The sequence below is a fragment of the Lates calcarifer genome, linkage group LG13, assembly GCF_001640805.2.
Source record: "Lates calcarifer isolate ASB-BC8 linkage group LG13, TLL_Latcal_v3, whole genome shotgun sequence".
Classification (NCBI taxonomy): Eukaryota; Metazoa; Chordata; class Actinopteri; family Centropomidae; genus Lates; species Lates calcarifer.
Genome location: NC_066845.1, coordinates 3,874,648 through 3,894,381, shown reverse-complemented (window position 1 = coordinate 3,894,381; position 19,734 = coordinate 3,874,648). Strand labels below are relative to the sequence as shown.

The 19,734-nt window shown below is 41.5% G+C and overlaps 1 protein-coding gene across 1 annotated transcript in view; it reads right to left on the bottom strand.

Moving 5' to 3' along the window:
- The window catches only part of LOC108881358 (ADP-ribosylation factor-like protein 15), a 98,408-nt gene that overhangs the window by 8,794 nt on the left and 69,880 nt on the right, over nt 1-19,734 (bottom strand). The window lies entirely within an intron of this gene.

Here is a 19,734-nt window from a genome sequence, read left to right as displayed (position 1 = left end):
GCCCTATCTCGTGTCTGCAAATACTCATGTATGTACTTGCACTCTTGTCCTTGTTGGAGTTGTCATTGTTCTCCAACATTATAATGGGTGCTGCGGACAAATCTACAGCAAGCACACAGGAGAGTTGCTCTTGAAGTAAACAAAAACGGGAAAAGCTGAATGTGCTAGTAGCTGCATGTTGCCATTATACAGCATGTGTTATTAATGTTGTTCAAAATAGTTTGGTTATCTGGCAGCCGGTGCATTTTTGAGGGAAGCAGGAGAGGCAACAATCGGCTCAAGGGTACCAAAGCCCAACAAGCCAGTCATTAGTCAGGAGCGGTGTATAGCTGGCACATTTGAAGACCTCAGTGTTTCAAATTTTGCAACTGCAGCACTAGCCACAATTACATAATTGTGGTGGTTTGTGGGTGCATGCAAGAGTGCAAAGACCCATGCAGAACCATGCAGCAGGGATCAGAAGAAAAATGCATAAATTTACAAGAACCCATGGTGACAAGAAAGTAAGACAAGGACCATAAACCTAAAGTCCAAGCATGGAGAGAGGGAGTGGGAGCAAGACAGAAAGATATGGACTTTCAGTTTAGTCCTTTCATTTGTTGTGGAAATGTTCCAGGTCTAGCAAGCACGTAAAAGCATTGAGGCCACCCTGGAACCAAGCCATGGCTGTAGAACTGTTGGACCAGGGGATTCGGCAGGCAACAAATTAAGACTTAAGTCCCCGTGTCACAGTGCAAAAAGCGAGCTGCTTTTAGATTTACTGTCCTGTTCCACTCATGTGGGACCATGGCTCTCCCCAAGGCTCAGCTCAGTGCAGGTTCAAAGTGATTCACTTGCGGTACAATTCTCTTCAAAGCCAACTGACCACTGCCAGATCAGAGTCATCCTCAGAGGCGCTGTAAATCTAAGCAAACCTGCACAGGGGACATTCTTGCAGACCCTTTCAGTGTGCTCCTTGGAACAATGCTATTGCACTTAAGAGCCTACACTGTGATAATGTCCTTTCCATATAGGCAGCAATTCTGAAAATATGTCTAAAAGATGTGCCTGACAAGATTCCCATTTGGACAATGAGCAGGTTGATCTCTTTCTGCTTTGTTTTTACAAGCAGAGGCATTTATTTTTATTTTTCTTGCAGCAGATCAAATGACTTCCAAAAACACTGGCTGCTGTTACCTACCTGGCTGCTGGGTAAATGACCCATGCCTCAAGTCTGGTAGTGACAACAGCAGATGCAGTCTGTATTTGTAAAACACACATCCAAAACACTGGGGGATTAGGGCTGGGTGATAATTCAATAATGTCCATCCAATTTCAGCAGAATCATATTGTGATGATATGATCTTATTATGTTATTATCATACAATTCATTCTTTTTTTAAATATTCAAATGAATAAAGTTTATTGGTTATTTTATTTGATTCTGACAAACATCCTTATCAGTATTGTGATAAGGATTTCAACCATATCGTCCAACTCTACTGGGGACTGTATAAGTTATTGGAACAGATAAGAAACTGCAAAAAAACAAGCAATGGACATATTTGCCCAGAGATGGTGATTAGACTCAATGCAGTTGGTTTCTGTTGTACCATAACATTTTGAAGGACATTTCTCTACAGTCAGGTCCCTGAAAAGGACTGAAGGTCAGAAATCTGGTGAAGTTACAGTCTAGAAGCATGAATGACATTTTCTATACTTAGAGTGCGGGTTGGGGGTAAAGGGGAAGGAAAACATCCGTCCTCTAATGTAGGTTGGAAAATAACTGGCGGGTTCAGTAGCTGGGACATGGCCCTTTCACCAGGGATTGAACTGTAGGACACTAAGAAAAGTCTGTGAGGGCAGAATATCTGGGATATTGAGTGAATGTTTTGGGGGGAGGGGGGTACCCATGTTTGCATTGCCTTATTACAGATTTACAGTAACTCAATTTATTAAAGGCCAAGAGCTCCCTGACAAGGAACATCTGGTCTGTGGGACTTGAACGGGTGACTTGGCATATTGCCCATGCTCCCTGCTGCAGGGGCCAATGTGCCAGCACCTTCCCCTTGAGCCCGCCCTCCCTCTCGTCTTCTTGTGAAGAGGGCCGCTTTGCTGTAGCAGCCCACACAGAGGGCCCTCGAAGCCCAGGAGGTCCATCACAAGCCACCCCTCCTCCTCCTCCAAGACCCCCCTAGTGGGACCCTCCACCCCTTTCACTCTGAGGCCCCCCTTTCACGCTCCAGTCCTGACAGTTGACCAGCTTGAAGGCTGCAACAGGCCCCCGCTTCAGCACACAGCACGCGGCATTACAATCAAAGTGCTCCCCCTCTGCAAAAGATTTAAACCATGCATCAAGTTGGAGTCTGCACACACACTCGCACACATTCAGCCTCTCTCACACTGACATAGACACACAAACACACACACTCTCATGTGCCATGTCACATTTGAAGGTTTCTGGGTTTTCTTATCTTTTCTGCCTTGCATAGCTTCTCCTACTCGTATTAGGACCACATCTTCATATTGTTTCTTTGAGTGTCTGTACATGTACACATATCTGTGTGTGTGTTCTGCAAATGAATCACAGGTTTCTTACAGTCAATGGCAACAGAGCAGACAAATGAGACAAAAGACTAATCAGAAAACAAGGAAAGCAATCAGAAAACAAAGGATATTATGAAACCACAGCTTGTTTAGTCAGGGCATAAAACACACATTACATGCACCTTTTCCATCTGTTTCAAGTCTGCCTCTAACTTCTACCAAATCACTCTACGAAAGTGAAATTTGTTAAATCCACACATCAGTGGTTTCTTTGTGTACAGTATAGGCATAGTTATAGTGCTCTCTGGGCCCAGCATCAAAAAATGAGATTTGATGTACTTTAGGAAATGTGTTTATTTTTATGCACTATTAATCCCCTCTGTTGCAAAAACTGCTTCTGACTGGTTTTAATCATTACCAGGAAATCAGGAGTGTACAGCCAATGCTGCAGCCCAGCCCAAGCAACAGCCGCCCCAGCCACAGCACTGACAAATATTTTCATACCGCAACTGTCAAGGATGAAAGCTGTCCCATGTGCTCCTTCTTTTTCAGTTAATTATGCATAAACTCAATAATCAACAGTGAGGTATTTAAGAAGGGAGGAATAAAGGAGACTGAAACAGAAGTTCTCCCTAGTTGCTTCTGCAGAGCCTGCATGAAACTTTGGTAGAGGTTTCCTTGATGGCATGGCATCAAAAAAAGAAAAAAAGAAAAAAAAAACATTAGTCATTTTGAGTTTCGTCAAAAGGGTAAGTTTCCATGGATGAAAAAGTCCATGGAAGAGAACCCAAAAGATTCCCAGCGTTTGATCCCTGTGAGTCAGCAATGGAACCTGGGGGTCAAATCACATGCTGAATAGGCTTTTCGGAAGTCTTGTCCTGGCTAGTGGCGGCCGGTCGTCCGACCCCTCTTGACCAGCAGACAAAGGGAGGGCACTGACTACAATTGGAATGGGGGGGATTCTTTTCTCCTCCAATGGAAAGTCCGGTCCTGAATAGGGTCTGGCTGGCTGAATTGTGTTCCACACCGATTTGAGAGTGAGGACCCACCGGGGTCAGGGTTCAGCATAATTTGACGCGGGCTGTGGGAAAAAGGCAAGCACGGTGCCCGCACAACCTGCCGACTGCCCTCTCACCCACAGTGCCCCTTAACCTCCCAAAGGGACGGACCACCAGCCCAGGGATGACAAGATGAGAAAGGCTGTATGGGTGGGAAAAGGAAAGAAAGCAGGAGATGAAGGTGGGCGGGAGGGCAGCGCTAGCAGGATAGACAAAGATGTGAGAGAGATAAACCATCAAAGAAACAAGAAGTTTCTAAGTAGCTTCACATATTGCGCTTCGAAGGTCTAGCACACATTCTCTAGAGGGTAATCAATATGTGCAGCTTGACTGGTTTTCCAACCCTCATCTCCCAAGGTGGGATGGATGGAGCACTGGGTACACGTCTGAGATTTCTCCTGGCGCTGAGGGTCTGCAGTCTTTTTTTTTTGTATGTAATCACTCATACTCACACACCACACATGCAAACAGAGGTTAATAGGTGCTCGGAAATCTGTGCTACAATACATCTAAAAGTGGCCGCTATTTATGAAAGAGTAACATTTACTAGCTAAAACATCTGGACTCAAAACAACCTCCTGAGGAGTTCAGTTTGACATCAAGGCCACCTAGAAAGTCAGCATGGAAATCTGTTTATACATGTCCTCATTCGAACACGTTGCCCTGCACTCTGACTTACTCTAAAATTTGATTATTGGTGACTGATGGTTGCAAACACTTTCTGGTCACCGTCAGCAGGAGTAATGACCATCCCGTCCTTCTGCGAAATTGTAAGAGGATACGATGACCAGACAGGAGTCGGGCATTTTGTTCCACATGCAAAATGCAAAGGTGTTGCTCACTCCCCAGCCACCACCAAGGCAATTTTCTGTTGTCCTGCTTGTTTAGAAACAGAGAGCGTTGCACAGAGACCACAGACTTTGTGGGATAAGAGACTAACTATGTGAGCTTTGTTTCAACAATCCCTTTTCATCAATGTCACACTTACAAGAAATACTGATGATACCTGTGGCATCGCTTGCATCGCCCTGAGGTTATGGAAGCAATCAAGAACTGCAAACCTGACAGGATTTGTTGAGCTTAAACGTCTTTTCAAACATCTCCGCATCAAGTTACTTTATTAAATGTTAAATTGCACAGTGATGGGCAATGACAGATAAAGTGTAACACAAGATTGAAAGGCAGACTCTGGCATTTAAAGATAGCTTAATTGTGGCAGGTAATGTTGGAAAATCAAGCCGTCAAAGCTGTGAGAGTCATCTAACTGCACATGGCGTGGCCAGTGGCTGGCTGGAGACACCTCTTAAAAAATCACGTGCTGCTTTACATGGAATGTTACACTTTGGGGAGCCATACAGTGCACCTCATCAACTGACAGGAAGGAACAGAAAACACACACACACAAGCTATACTGGATCTTCAGATAAAATCCTTCACTTAGTGTATGTTGGAGAGAGATATATGGTTTCATCTTCACTATTAACAGTTGAACAAAAGATGGTTTTCCCAGTGCTAATAAAACCCGAGAGCTGTGCAATGCCATAAACTGTACTAAATTGTACTAGACTGTAGTAGATTTCTGTCAGCTGATCATACTCTAGGTTCCTAACCAAATGATTTGTTTGTACTATGTAAAATAAACCACAACTACAACAAGAACAGTTAAAGTAAATCAGTTGGTTGCTACTGGCCTCCAAAACAGGAAGTCAAAAATTACTCATAAACCTGGACATCAAAAGAGTAACAGCTCACTCAGAAGCCTGCTCAGGCACTGCCACTTGCATTTTATTTATCTGGGCAGGATGCGCCCTCATTTAGCACCTTGTAAAGAAAAAGAGGCACTGGACAGATTTATCTTGACTATATGCAAACATGTAAACAATATCAGGCATTTTGTATTGATGTGCTGAAAATTATGACTTTCATGTATTCTTAGAAAGAATTAACCAGGAAAAGAAATAGTATTATGCATCAGATTATTATTAAAGTGATTAATGCTCACTACGTCAGTGAATATTTCCTCGATTGTTCCAGCGAGAGAACGCCTATTTTATGCTGTCGATGTGTCCAGGGCCAAACTGAACTTGGCTTTCAGTACATTGTTATATTGTGGTCAATATGTTTATATAATGTGGCCATAGAGCCGTTTTACACTTGGCTAGAAATGAGGGACAGAGCGCCTAGCAAGGTCACCTGCTCCTCATCCGTTTTTCCACTGTAGCCAGCAACTCACAAGTCGGGGGTTGGGGAGGGGAGTCGGGGGTGGGGAGGGCTGGTTGCTGACCGGCTTCAGTCTAGACGGCTCAATACGCAGTTGACTTTTTAAACCCGCTTGTCTGGAAAAAGAGCAGACGTGAGGTAAGAGGGGGGTGAGCTGCAGCAGAGAGGTGGTGGTGCATTTTGGCTGCCACAGCCAGCGGGCTATACTCTCGCTACGAGCAGGCGGCAAGAGAAAGGACGATAGAGAACAGGAAAGAGAAGAAATGAGAGGAAGAGAGACAGTGAGAAAGACAAACAGACAGCGAGGTAGGGAGAGATAGAGAAACAGAGAGAGAGAGTTAGAGACGCTATCGGAGAGAGCCATCCGAGTCGTGGCTGTGGCTCCATTGTCAAGGTCAGCAAGCCGCGGAGTAAAAAGTCACGCCACCTGACCCCCCTCCCACTCCGCCTGTCTGCTTTCCTGCTGTTCATCCCCTGTCCTCCCCCTCAGTACCTCCATTAGTCTCGTCTGCTCACTCAGCATACACGGTGAGGGAATGTTATCTCGGTGATTGCATAAATATTCTCATCACCATCATGGTGTTTTACAATTTCTCTCTTTAATTTGACAGGTAGATTACAACATAAGCAAAAATAGTTAAAAGAGCCACCCAGCTCTGTATGATGTTGCTTAACATCTGAATGCTTCCCTTCCTCTAATTAAACAGACAGATTCCCCAAATCTACAAAAACACTGTGGTGGTCTCTGCTGATGCTGTGCCTAAACTCTGCACCAGGGGTATTTATGCAGGAGCTGGACCTTTAAAGTTTAGAGCACATTCATCTTCATTTGGCAACTTGTATAAAGGTTTTAATGGGAAATTAGCCGAATTCAAAAAGAATGTCTGTTTGAAATGCTGACTGCACTCGATTTGCAGTTTTCATTAGTCCCAATCTTTGGCAGTCCAGCTGACAAATATTATTTGACATTGGACAATGATCTCATCTTTACAAGACTGGCAATGAGCCCTTTTGGAAGTTCTCTTAATTATTATTCTGCAGAGAGAAGAAGAAGGATGAATTTGGCGCACTTCTAATTTTGCAACATTACTTAACTCTCTTAAGGCAAACGCAACCCACTGAAGGATACTGACATCTGCTGAATCATTTGACAGGGCTGCAGCAATCCGTTACTGACTGTCTGCTGGGTCTGAATGCTTACTACTTATGATTAAATCTAGATGAAAAGACTAAGAGAGGTTATAGCTCACAGACTGCCCTCATGATGATTAAGCACTGACCAGAGCTCATTCCAGCGATGAGGTATGTGAAAAAAAAAAACACAAAGGGCAAGCCAACGCAACGTTCCAACGCATCACTTTTGTCGTGAGCATGGGTGTTTACGGACTAGCTGAGGTGAGCAAACATGCCCCCCTCCAAGCCTTTTAATATCACCAGCCCTTCCTTTTCTAAAAAAAAAAAAAAAAAAAAAAAAGAAAAAAAAGAAACATATCCATCAGGACCCATCGTGACTTGCGTAATAAAGACATTCAATGAACAGACATCTGGCATTGTATCATACACAATGGAACCACACACTAGATCAAAATTTTTCTTTTCAAAGGGTCGTGTTGGCAGCTGTCAGAGATGTGTGAAAACAACAGTTCTAGTGAGAGACTGACGTTAATCTTTTTTATGAGATGTCTTCCTGTCTCATTATCTTATTTTGTTTGACCCAGTCCCCTTTTAGAAAGCAATGAGCTGCAAAGACCTCAAATTAATTATGATCCTTCGCTTCAAATATTGCACATTTTAACTGAACGTGACTGTATTCTGCAGTCGAGCCCACAGTAACATGAGCATTTCATCTCAGACCTTTGTAAAGATACGTTCTGATGCTGTTTGTGTGTGTGACTAGATGTGTTCTGTTGTGTGTCTTATCTTGCTTCTCATTTCCTCTGCTGTTCTCAGGTCTCTCCAGTGAAAGAGATAATGATATCAATTAGATTACCTAATTAAATGAAGGCTGTAATAAGAAAAACCTCCTCCTTTTTGTTTTTGCCAGAACAAGGATATTTTTCTGATACCGTTAGGAACTAAAGCTTTAAAAAGAAAATTAAAACGTCAAAGGAAGCTGCCTCCTTATGAACTCCTGTTAAAAAGTATTTAGTAAAGATTTGCAAAAATACTTCAAAAAGTCAAAAACTAAATATCACTCAACATTCTTATCAGTGACTAACGTAAAACTTTCATCCTGTTTATTATTCTAAATGAGCTGGCAATAATTAGACATTTCCACTCAGTAATGACGCAAGTGTAAGGTATTGTAAGGGTGATCTTAACAAGTTACTTAGAGCCATTTGGTAACAGAGTTGCTCACACTGTTGTTTCCTTCTTAAGGTTCATTGATTGGCCCTTACCTGCGCCTCATCTTTCCCCACAACCAATCAGCAGCCACTGGGGAATTTAGAGACACCAGCGTCACAGGCCATAATGACACACACACCATGTGCCAGACGTTTGACGAAAGTTTCAGACACTGGGCACCACATGAGTCATTGAGCACAGCCACCACCCAATGTGTGCCAAGACCTGCAAGTTCACCATGTGCAAAATGTGACAGAGGACAGTGGTTGACTAGCCACTTCCGTCTTGGACTATTCCCAACACAGTTTGATCAAAAGTTATCATTGCACAGTGTCAGTGACTGAAATGGACATGAAAAATAAAATTACTGTCCCAGCTACACAAGGTATCCAGAACCTATGGGATTTCTTATGGCTGGGTGGGGTCTTAAGCACATTGCTATTCTGAGCACAAGAGACACATCTTGACAGACTAAACCAACCCCACTCCACATTTTTCCCCCCCATATTTTTAGAGAGTAGACAATTTGTTCAAATTAATTACTCTGGGCCCCAGGCTCTGACATTAAAAAAAGCTGTGATATTAACTATTTATGGATAAATGAACTTCTAAATCAAAATTTCTGAAATGTTAGTATTTACAGCTATTTAAACAGCAGAGAGTCCTGGCAGATTAAAGCAGAATCCTGGTGGTTTTGAATTAAGTGAGCAGTTCTGATGAATTTCATAAGAGTTATGAGAAGCATTAAGAATTCCTACAATTCCACAGTTACCAGAACATATATATGCTGTCTGTCACTGTGTGAGACTCAATTGTGAATCATCTAGAAAGACTTAATTTCAACAAATTACCTGTTTTGATCATAAGTGCCAGATCATGTGTAATTAGGAAGCTACTCATGTATGGATCATATTAATACTTTATATATTGAGGAGAAATATGGCAGGCAAGATTCAGCCTGTGCTGAGCTCCATAAGTTGTGCAGGGTAGGACATGCTGCGACACAGTACTTACTTGGCAGTGCAACTACCTACATGATACATGCTGACAACTTCTGAACTAATTCATGGCTAAGAGCAAGTGGTCTATGGGATGTAACATTCAAATAGCCATCTGGGTGTCTACCACCTGTCGAGGGTGAGTAAGAGCACTGTTTGGCTAGGAAGGAGATGCGTCATATTTCAAACAAAAGTTAATTTTACTAACTTTGTCCATTACTACAATAGTTAAGCTTTTCTGATCAACCAACCACCATCAATTCACCTTCAAAGCTCTCAATTTATCTATCATTTATCTATGAATCCATTCACTCAACTATCATCTACCATATTGGTCCGTCCAGGCCTTTAGACATGATCTCCATTCATGCACAGAATGAGATACATCTCTCACTCTGTTGCATCTAGACACATGTTTAAACAACTCAATGATGTACTGTAATTCCTAACAGGATGTGATATGTTACATTTTGTGACAATGTGATGCAAAATGTGACTGGAGTTCTAATAACACTGTGGTTTTATAACTGCTTGTGAAAGGAAATCCCAAAAAAGCTCCACTGTGCAACAGTGCATTTCCACAGACAGAACAACAAAAGAAAAACACAATATTTATCTTTAAATTTTTTGTGATCCTGCTGTTCCTAATCCATATAGAAATTCAAATGGCTATGCAGAGAAATTTTATCAGAACAGCAACATGATCATGCAACTTAGGATATGTTTCTTCCAAAAGTCAAATATAAATTTAATATAATATTAATTTGACTTATTTCCAGTGCCGTAACATATAAACCAAACCACATGGAACATTTTAGTATCTAGTTACTTTTTTTTCCAGGTAAAACCTCATCATGTTTGAGACAGAGCACAGCACACTATGTGTTTAGAATATCTTTTACAATGCTCAGACTCTTAAAGCTGGCACATAAGCAGCGAGTGCACAGAGCCAAGTCTGTGTTTTCTTTGAGTGAGGGTGAAGGGGGACATGAGACATGTGTGAGAGCTGTCACACTGGCAGACAGGCAGAGAGAGACAAACACAGTCCGCTCAGGGAGATAATTTTGAATAAAACGTGGGAGAATCACCATGAAAGCAGGAACAACAGCGATTATTATTGGATGTTAGAATCTCTGGTTAATAACACCGAAAACCAAAACACAAGCTGCTGGAACTGATGGAGCCCAGTGCAGTACTTCAGATCTATGAATCACCACACCACTAACGTTCAGTATACACAGCTCTGTTTTTCTTGGTCTCAATTTCTAAGAAACTGTGGGGTTTCCCTGACCTACTGCTAGAACACAGATCTGAAACATAAACTAAACTGAATAAATAAAACATAATACAATTAAGACGTGTCTTGACAACATGGGTTTGTGTATTTTTAGGTTTAATTTATTTTCTGGACTGCACAGTATCTTGTATTTTTGTGCCTGGCAGTAGTTTGTGGTTGTCCAGGAGTGCTATAACCACACCTGATTCTAAGACCTTTCATTAACGTGCTTGGCTGAGTTTGGTTTGCGTTTCTTGCAAAATAAGAAACAAATGTGGTGTAAAGAACAGAGCTGAGATTCTGTCCAGAACTCGTTGACTGGACTGGAACTACAGACTGATTTTTGTGTGTTTTTCTACGTAGTTTGGGAGTTTGGATATCGCTAAAACGCTGAAATGTGTTTGTTAAATTATCATAAATGTGTGAAAAGCTGTGGGTGGCAAAATTTGCATAGAGCTTCACCATGGCAAGAGCAAACATGAACCAGGTGTGAGTATTACAATAATCCAGATTCCTGTGCGATATTTGTGTGTCAACCTTTTCCCCACTGCGGTAACATCAAACAATTCGGTAGCAATCTCTCAAGAATTCCTGCATGATGGTGGAACTAATTTTAAGAAGGGTATTACCTACATTTTTTAAAAATGTCATGCTGATTTTGCATTGTGAAATGCATATGATGAGGGCCAGACGTTGAGCACACGATGACAGCGAGCAATGTCTCCAGTGTTGTATTCTTCTCTTGATGAATAGAGAGTCAAACACATGTCTAAACTATTAGAGATCATTGTACTATCACTTCATTGAGATTTCCGTTAGAAACACAAGCTGTCACTGACTGTCAGTGCGATGCTGGGAAGCTCAAAATCATTACCACCAATCCCAAGGATCTCAGAAACTTGTTTAAACAAACGTCCTGGATGTGTATTAAACAGAAGAAAACAGGGAAGCTGTCTTTGACATACTAAAATAAGACTGCACCATTTGTTTTCTTGTGCTTGCAAAAGCCCTTAATGATACAGTGGGATGGTTTCGGTGGCACTGAAGAAAGTAAACCACATTTTCTATTTCTGCCCGTGCTGTTCACACCTGTGGACGATTCATTAAAAGTACAACACTTCTATCGAATGACTCTCATCAGATTAAGAAGGCATTCATGACGGTAATGAGATGCCTCTGAGAGCAGAGGTTATCACTTGGAGGTAATTGTATATATTCTTGTGTAACATTTACAGTATTTAATACCTAATGAGTAGCACAGGTGAGACCCTTGAGAGAGAGAGCTCTTCTCTGGTGTTACTGATTAAGTACTTTCAAGTGATTAAGTGAAGCCATCACCGTAGGGAGTAAATTAGTACATTTTGGAAGAGTCAAATGAAGATAAATTATCAAATCAAAGTCATATCAAATCAAAGCAGATAAAGCATAGTTTGCTGAGTGAGCATTGTTGTGGTAGTTGGACCTGTTCCAAAACTTGGCAGTGGCTTGTTTAGTTGCGCAAAGGGCTGTTTGTGTTCATTGTCTGGCTGCCTTTCCTATGCTTTCATATTACTTTATTGAGACACGTTGAATCTGCACAGAAGGGGTATCACCTGCATCATTTTAAACAGTTATAAACACAGCTGAAAATGTATACAGCTCAATAAGATGCTTTGTGGTGAAGTGACTCCACTGGAGGTGTGAACATAATTGTTTGGTGTGCATGTCAAGTAAACAAAAACGGCCCTCAACACTCATGCATTACTTCAAAAGGCCTCAATTACAAGAGATTATTACACATAAACGTTTCCGTTAAACATGCCATTGTCCGGATGTATTCAGTTTTGAGCAGTAATTGTGAGAGTTGGAATGCCATTCTCTCCATTGTCAGTGACTGGCAGTTCATTCCCACAGGTGACAAACAGATTCTATCTTTCCACAGGCTAGGATTACCAAAAGAAAAGAGGAAACAATATCTTAAATTTTGTATGGCAGAAAGCCCCTTCTGCGTAACAGACACTAAAGGAGTAATTTAAATAGAGCAGGAAGGAGGAAAAAAGATTTTAATGTCTGGTTGTATATTTTGGAAAATAAAAGATTTCAGGCTTTTCCCCCGAATAAAAGCAACAGACACATATCCTGTTTGTGCGTCTGCATCCACATCCTTAGAAAGCAGAGCTACCGCAGCCTTCATCTGGAGGCTGTGACGCAGCTGCTTCTCAAACACCCAAAATCATTTGATTCACTTCCACACCGTAAGTGCCCAAAACTAATCAGCAGAAACACAGTGTTCTGAGAGGGTGTCAGCACTGAGGACTGGCCATGCCGCAGGGTTCAGGCATTAGGCAGGCTCCCTGCGAGCTAACCCACGTAGGGTCATTCTGGTCATATCACATCAGGGACCTTTAACATTTCACCATTAGCCCCCATTAGGTCTTAGCGGGCTTAGTCATTGGTCTAGACATTTCGTTCATTCCCTCACAATCACTGGTTAAACCTGAGGGACAGTGACTAGACATAAAGAGTGACATAACGCGCCACATGCAAGGAGAATGCGTGCAGGGATACAGATTCACTGATCTAATGCAAACTGCTTTTGCAAAGTGGGAATTAACTTTTTTTAATTCAGATATAATAAAGTTAACACTTTTATGTGCCTGCCAACCAACACCAAAAACAAGCCATACTACCAGCCCACAATTCCTTCATGGTATAATACAACATGGCACACCGGGGGAAAAGCTTTAAATCGGTGCTCACATATCCACAACGATAAAAAAGGATGAAAAGGTGGTTTTGCAAATCTGGTACATGCCGGTGGTACAGAGACAATTATGTGCTATGCCCACAGTTTAAGAGGCAAAATTGACGACAATTACTACCACCCACTTAGGGACTGGAAAGAATAATGTTCTGTGTGGGAAATGAGACAGATTTTCTTTTACATTTGCACTTAGCAGCAGGACAAATAGCATATTGGGCATGACACAACATGCGCTACCAAAAACAAACACATCATTAGGATTTTGACTCTGATGTACATTACAGTTGCTCAGCAATTCTTTGACCACATTTTGGTTGAGGAGGTGATATTAAAAAAATAGATAAATAAATAAATAAATAAATAAATACATAAATAAATAAAACCTCACCTCAAAATGACACTTAATATTTAAAACACCCATGCAGATGCAACACTGGTGAGAATTGCACGTCCTCAGCAAGTTCACTACGAACTGAAGTTCCATGCAAGACTAACAACTGAAATGACTGAGGAGTGACCTAATGACAAAAAAATGAAAATGAAAATCACAGCAGAATTACTTTGAATGGGTCTAATCAACATAAGTTTTTATGCAGCCTTGGGACAATGCACTTAGCTTCAGATCACTTGGAATGGACTGGATAAGCTATTTTACTTAAAATACTTCAGTCATTTAGCAACACCATTCACCATTTAACTACCTGCAAACAATACTTCCTGTACATAGAGACAAGATTTTGGTTTCTGGATGAATTAGTCTTTCAAGTCATAATTTTGCTCCTTTAATTAAAAAACAACAACCAGATAAACTGGGTGGATCATAGTTTTTGCTGTGTATGGGTAAGCAAATGGATCAAACACACCATTACAATAGACTTTGCTGCAGCCTTTCTTGTTTGACTTGGAAGATGTTTGCATATAAGAGGAGGACACAGGTTCAGGTGTAGGCCCCCAGGCTCGGCTAATCCTACTTGAAGTGCCCGTCCCATTAGACCATGTAATCAGGAATGTGCTGCAAAGCAGGTGTGTTAATAATGCTTATTAAACAAACGCCCGTTTACTGCTGTCTGCTTTGGATACCTGATGTTGGTGATGTCATGACAGACATGAGATGGGAGGGAGAGAGGAGGAGGTAAGGTTAGTGAGGAGTATTTTCACAGACTGGCGAGTCCAGACAGAGAGGCAGAGCGAAAATAGCTCAAGGGGCAAACAAGGTAACCTTTTTCAAAAGACGCTTCAGGGGGTGTCTGCCAAGTCCCACACAATACTGTCTGCAGTCAGTGTCTGTGTTGCAGTTGTATTGCACTGCAGAACAAAATACCTTAAAAAGTCTGGGTGCGTCTTCTTGAGGCAGATCAAATCTACTGAAAGAGTCCAAAGCTGCTTATCTAAATGCCAAAAACGCATCACCGCCTGATGTGTAACTTAATATCTTCCTTGCAAAAATACTAATTTTGCCCAGAGACTGTGACGTTGTTGAGACCCTTACATCTGAAATTACCTGTGAATCCAGACTGGCCTGAAAATGAACCCTACCTGAGTTTTCTCTTCTGCCACCCGCCACCCCCCACCCCCCACCCCCACTCACTGTAACTAACCTCTTTTCTACCGTCTACATAAAAAAAATTTAATTTAAATACCAGATAAAAGAATCTCCCAGCAACAAAAGGTCAGTAGAACATCTCCTTATCATTACAGAAAACAGTGACTGATGATAGCTGTGCATACAAACACATTACCAGACAGAAAAAGTACAGTATTTTATACAAATACAGTATAAAGCATTGCTTTGCTACCTTAATATCACATTATTATAGTAATTACACTCACACATGTGGAATACACTAATGTGCAGAACCAAACCTACTTTTGACTATGAAATACCATACCATTATCAATCATTTACTTGAAATGTGGCATCACATGCACTCATTAGTCTGCAAAGGGAAAGATATCAAAGTAGTTCATGGATTCTTTTCAAACTGGGTCATTATAGCTGATCGTTTCCCCACTAGCATTATTCCATTTTGGTGCTTTTTAACATCTCTACTGTCTGTCTCTTTTTTTCTGATGTACAGTATTTTGGGCCATTTTTATCACCTGTAATGATACACTCAGGGGAGAGATCAAGGAAACTTGAATCAATGTCAATATAGTCATGTGATGAGATCATAATGCATATATGGAGGAATGCAGACCCTACCCTCCCTTCCTGTTGCCCTGGATTAAGCTGGGGCACATAAACATGTTGCACTGAGGTCATGAACATCTCTTGTGTTCCTGACATCATAACCACAGAATAAGCCACGAACACTTAGTACGGGGCTATAATCAGATCTCCTACATGGTAACTGTTGTCAAGAATAAAGCCCAGAGAATAACACTGCCCAATTTACTTGAAAGATGAGCATATCCCTTGTAAGATGTCTCCATGATTCACAGTGAGGGGCCCCTGTTGTTGCGGGGTAGGGGGAAGGATGGGATGGGTGGTTGGGGGGGTTGGCCGTACGACAAGTCTGGACACATCCATGCCAGTCAGGACATCCCCATTAAGGGGCCACTTGGTTCTAAAAGTGGAGAGAGATGGGGCACGGAGATCAAATGGCCAGTTGTTTACAAGGTGTTTGCCCACTAACATAGATAAGAACCTTACAGACAGGAAAGCAGGTGCTTGGTCTTGCTCTGACACTGAGGGGAGGGGAAAAAAAAGACAAGATGACAAAAAAGGAGAGGTGAAAAAAAAACCCCAGAGAACATGGCTCATTTTTAAAACTACATTCCCCTGTAAGTTAGTTTATTTAATTTCTGGGCTGATTAAAAAGTATGAGCCTGGACGTGAAGACTGGTGACTGTAGGTTTTTCTAAGATTCCTGAGATGTGACGTTAAACAAAATTAGGGCGTTGCTGAAGTCACAGTATCACAGTATAAATGAATCATAGATGTGTCTTTGATTGTTGAAGCATATCCTCAGCCAATCTTTATTTAAGTTCAGAAGTACTAATAGTGAAAAGTGTCACAAACTTGTTAAGGGGGAAAAACAAAACAAAAAAAAGCACAGAAATGACTGAGGTGAATGATGTGTGGAAGCAGGAGTGGTGGATTTAAGTGCTACAAAGTGACTGGCCATGCCCTCTCTTTGTGTCCTAAGGCCAGAGTGCATCTTCTACGAGTCCCCTGACGTGCTCAGGCCTCATTCATGGGTAATGTACCAGACAGAGCAGATTACTCCCCTTTCCTCATTCTCTCCGCTCAGCCGAGGAAGCCCTCCCTACCCATGCCTTTTTGCCCACTTTCTCTGTTGTCCTGTTTGTCTGAGTTGACAGAGATGCCACTAGAGTGCCTGAATTTGGAAAGTTAAAATCTGACCACTGAGCACATTTAGAGAAGATTTTTCAGCACCACTGTGGTGTTTAGCCACAAAACAGCTAATGAATATGAAGAGCATCTGTTCCTTAACCTTTTAACCATGGGGATCAAATATAGTTTGCAATGCAATTCAATTCAACACAAATGGTAATAATAACCCTTGCTCAACAGCAAAGAACTGATTTTCCATGAGTACAATCTGTTCCGTTTATTCTTTTTTCCTAACTTTTGCCCACTGTTCCTCTGAGTGAATAATCTGACATCAGGCTGTCTTTGAAGTAATGGTTACAACCAGTTCTCTGAGACTGAGTGATTGCCATCAGCGACCTGTGTTTTCTTAAGTCCTTCAAGAGCAATCTGAAGAGTTCCACATTGGTTCTGCACTGAGATCAGTGCTGGGAGCCTATGCAGTGTTTACATACACTCACTCATCCATCTTGCACAAAGGGGTGATGGAGGAGTGTTGGGCAATGAGGCATTCACGTCTAGTCCATGGCCTATTTGTCTCCAATGAGCAGTGGCTGCTCAAATGCAAATAGCTGAAAAAATATATTCATTACTTGTTCCTGGACTCGCTTGAGTAAGAAATACCACTGCTGTAAAAATTGAAAAAATAAGATGAATGTGTTTTGACAGAGATAACTTCATTGAAAATGTTACGATATTTATGAGGTGAATGTAATGATAAAGGACACCTCACTCTTTTTTTTTTCTCACTGAAAAATATATTGGAACTTATGTAAGTAAAGTATGTGTACATTTTGAATATATAAAGTCTAAAGACCTAGTGAAAACTGAATTATAATGTCATATGCATTTTCTCTTCAGGTGGTCAGTGGAGGTATTTTAAATGCACACGCCACAAGAGGAAAGGAGCTGAACAATGTTTTCTTGAATTGGAAAATGTTTAAATGATAAAATGATAAACCACACATACATTATACACAAGTCATATTTGTGTAACTCAACTAACCTCATTCTCACCAGAGCAAATGTAAAATGTTAATGTGCAAATTCAAAATATAAGGACATAAAACCTTAGCACCTGTGGTATTAGTACTGGGGTATTTAATTACACTATGTTATGAAGTCCTGACTGAATGTGCCTGTTGGAAGCCTCAACACCTCAATGTGATGACAAAAACTTGCAAAAGAATTATATAAAAGTGTGATGAAATTGTAAAAGCAACAAGTGCAAAAGGAAAAGTCTGCCTTAGCAACAAATACTGTTGGAAGTAAAAAAAGAAGCATGAGAAACTTAGATCCAGACAGCAACAAAGTGCACTTCTCCTTTATTTGACAGAGACAGTAGAGAGTGACAGGAAAGGCAGGGGAGAGAGAGAGATGCAGCAAAAGGACCAGGCTGGGGCCACTGCTGTAAGGACTCAGGCTTGTTGGTGGTACCCGCTCTGCTACGTGAGCTACCATGGTACCTGGAAGCGAAGGTAAAGTTTATGGTGCTAGATGACAACACAACCATAATGGTATCTAGGTCTAATGAGAAACAACATCATTGTATCTCTAATCTACAAGTTAAATCTGTTAGTCAATCTGATCGTTCATTCACTGCATTGGAATGCACTCATACGCAATCTATATCTTTTACAACAACTTTGTAATAGCTTCATGATCACGTAGCCACACAGATGGTGCCTTCTCAGGACCCCTCACCACTGACTTAGACATTGGCACCGTTGCAAACTCAGGCAGACAGAGTGAAAGAAAGCAAAAGAAAGAGAAGAGCTGGCATATGAGTAAGGTCCACAGGTTTGGCATCCAGTGGGGCTGGCAGAAACACAGCTAAAGATGGCTGAGTGCATTCCCAGCCCTGGCAGAACAAATGGAACTGTTGTTTGGGTTCAGAGGAGCTGGCCCTCAGAAAGGACACCGCGGGAGGGAGGTGGAGGGGTGGGCAGGCCAGACAGGGACAGACGAGGACACTGGAGCAGGGTGGCAGGGTTGCATGGCTCACACCACCCACATCAGCTCCAACAAACAGCATCGAACTGTTCCCAGAGGGGAACGTTTGTGGAGAAAAAAAGGCGGGGGGGCACACTTGGTGGAAGTCACAACTTAAATGCAAAAGATATTGTTCTGTACATGAGGCAAATAATTTGCACAAACTCATGGAATGTTTAACTGAGAGGTTAGTGGAACAAATATGACAAAAAGACACGTCACTACGTGTTGCATTTAAACTGCATAGCTGCTGTAACATCAAAGGGTTTTTTGTTGATATTTTCTGAATGAAAGTGACTGTGAAGCTCTGTTTGGGGAATCAATTGAGTTAAAGATGTGGTGAAGTTAAGACATTATTCAACCTTAAATTATCTGTTAGGATAATACTGCCATAGTATTTTCTTGTCTTCCTTTGACTATCTTCTCAAGCACTTTGGGAGTGTAATCCAGATCACAAGAGCCCAAGAAGCGTCTCATGTGGCTCAGACAGCCCAGGGGACTCGTCTGTCATCCAGCGGGATTAAGATGCAAATCGCAGTGGAACAGTGAAACTGCCCAATGCAGCATGCACTACAAACTGTGATGGTTAGGCCTTTAAATGTGTGCGGGAGTGACTTCGGAGAAAAAGATTGATGCTGGCTGACTTTAAGTAGCAGTTTAAGAGGGAAGAGGACTACTGAGGTTGGAGGTCACCTTCCCTTGTCAGCAGCCCAGATCCTCTCTATTGGGGACCTTCTGGTCAAAATAGTTCAAGAGACTGAACTCAGTAATTAAGTCAGAAATTAAAAGTTTCTTTAGTGCTCGCAACTTATTAACTGTAAGTATCAGATAAAGCAGACAAACACTGAATTCAAATACATCTGTTGTATTTGTTGTTGTGTTATTGCTGCAAAATTTACACATCACAGCCCACAGTCTTTTTTTGTCTTTGCTTTTTTTGCTGGATCTTTTTCTGCTGTAGTCATGATCATTTTTTGATACAATTATCAAATCATATCAGTGTCATTTTCTGGTTGGTACAGTCTCCAAAACTGTGCAATCTTCATTCCTGCTCTGACTCCAAGAAGCATTGCTCACATACCCTGTCTGCCGCCAGTCATCACTACTTTTCCTCACTATACTAAGGGCGCCACAACAGGTGTAAGCATTGTTGTGGAAAAAAAAAAAGAATTCTGTTTCCTTCTGTGAGAATCAAATGACAAAAATCCTCCTTCTCTATTCTTGTTCATGACACCTCCTCC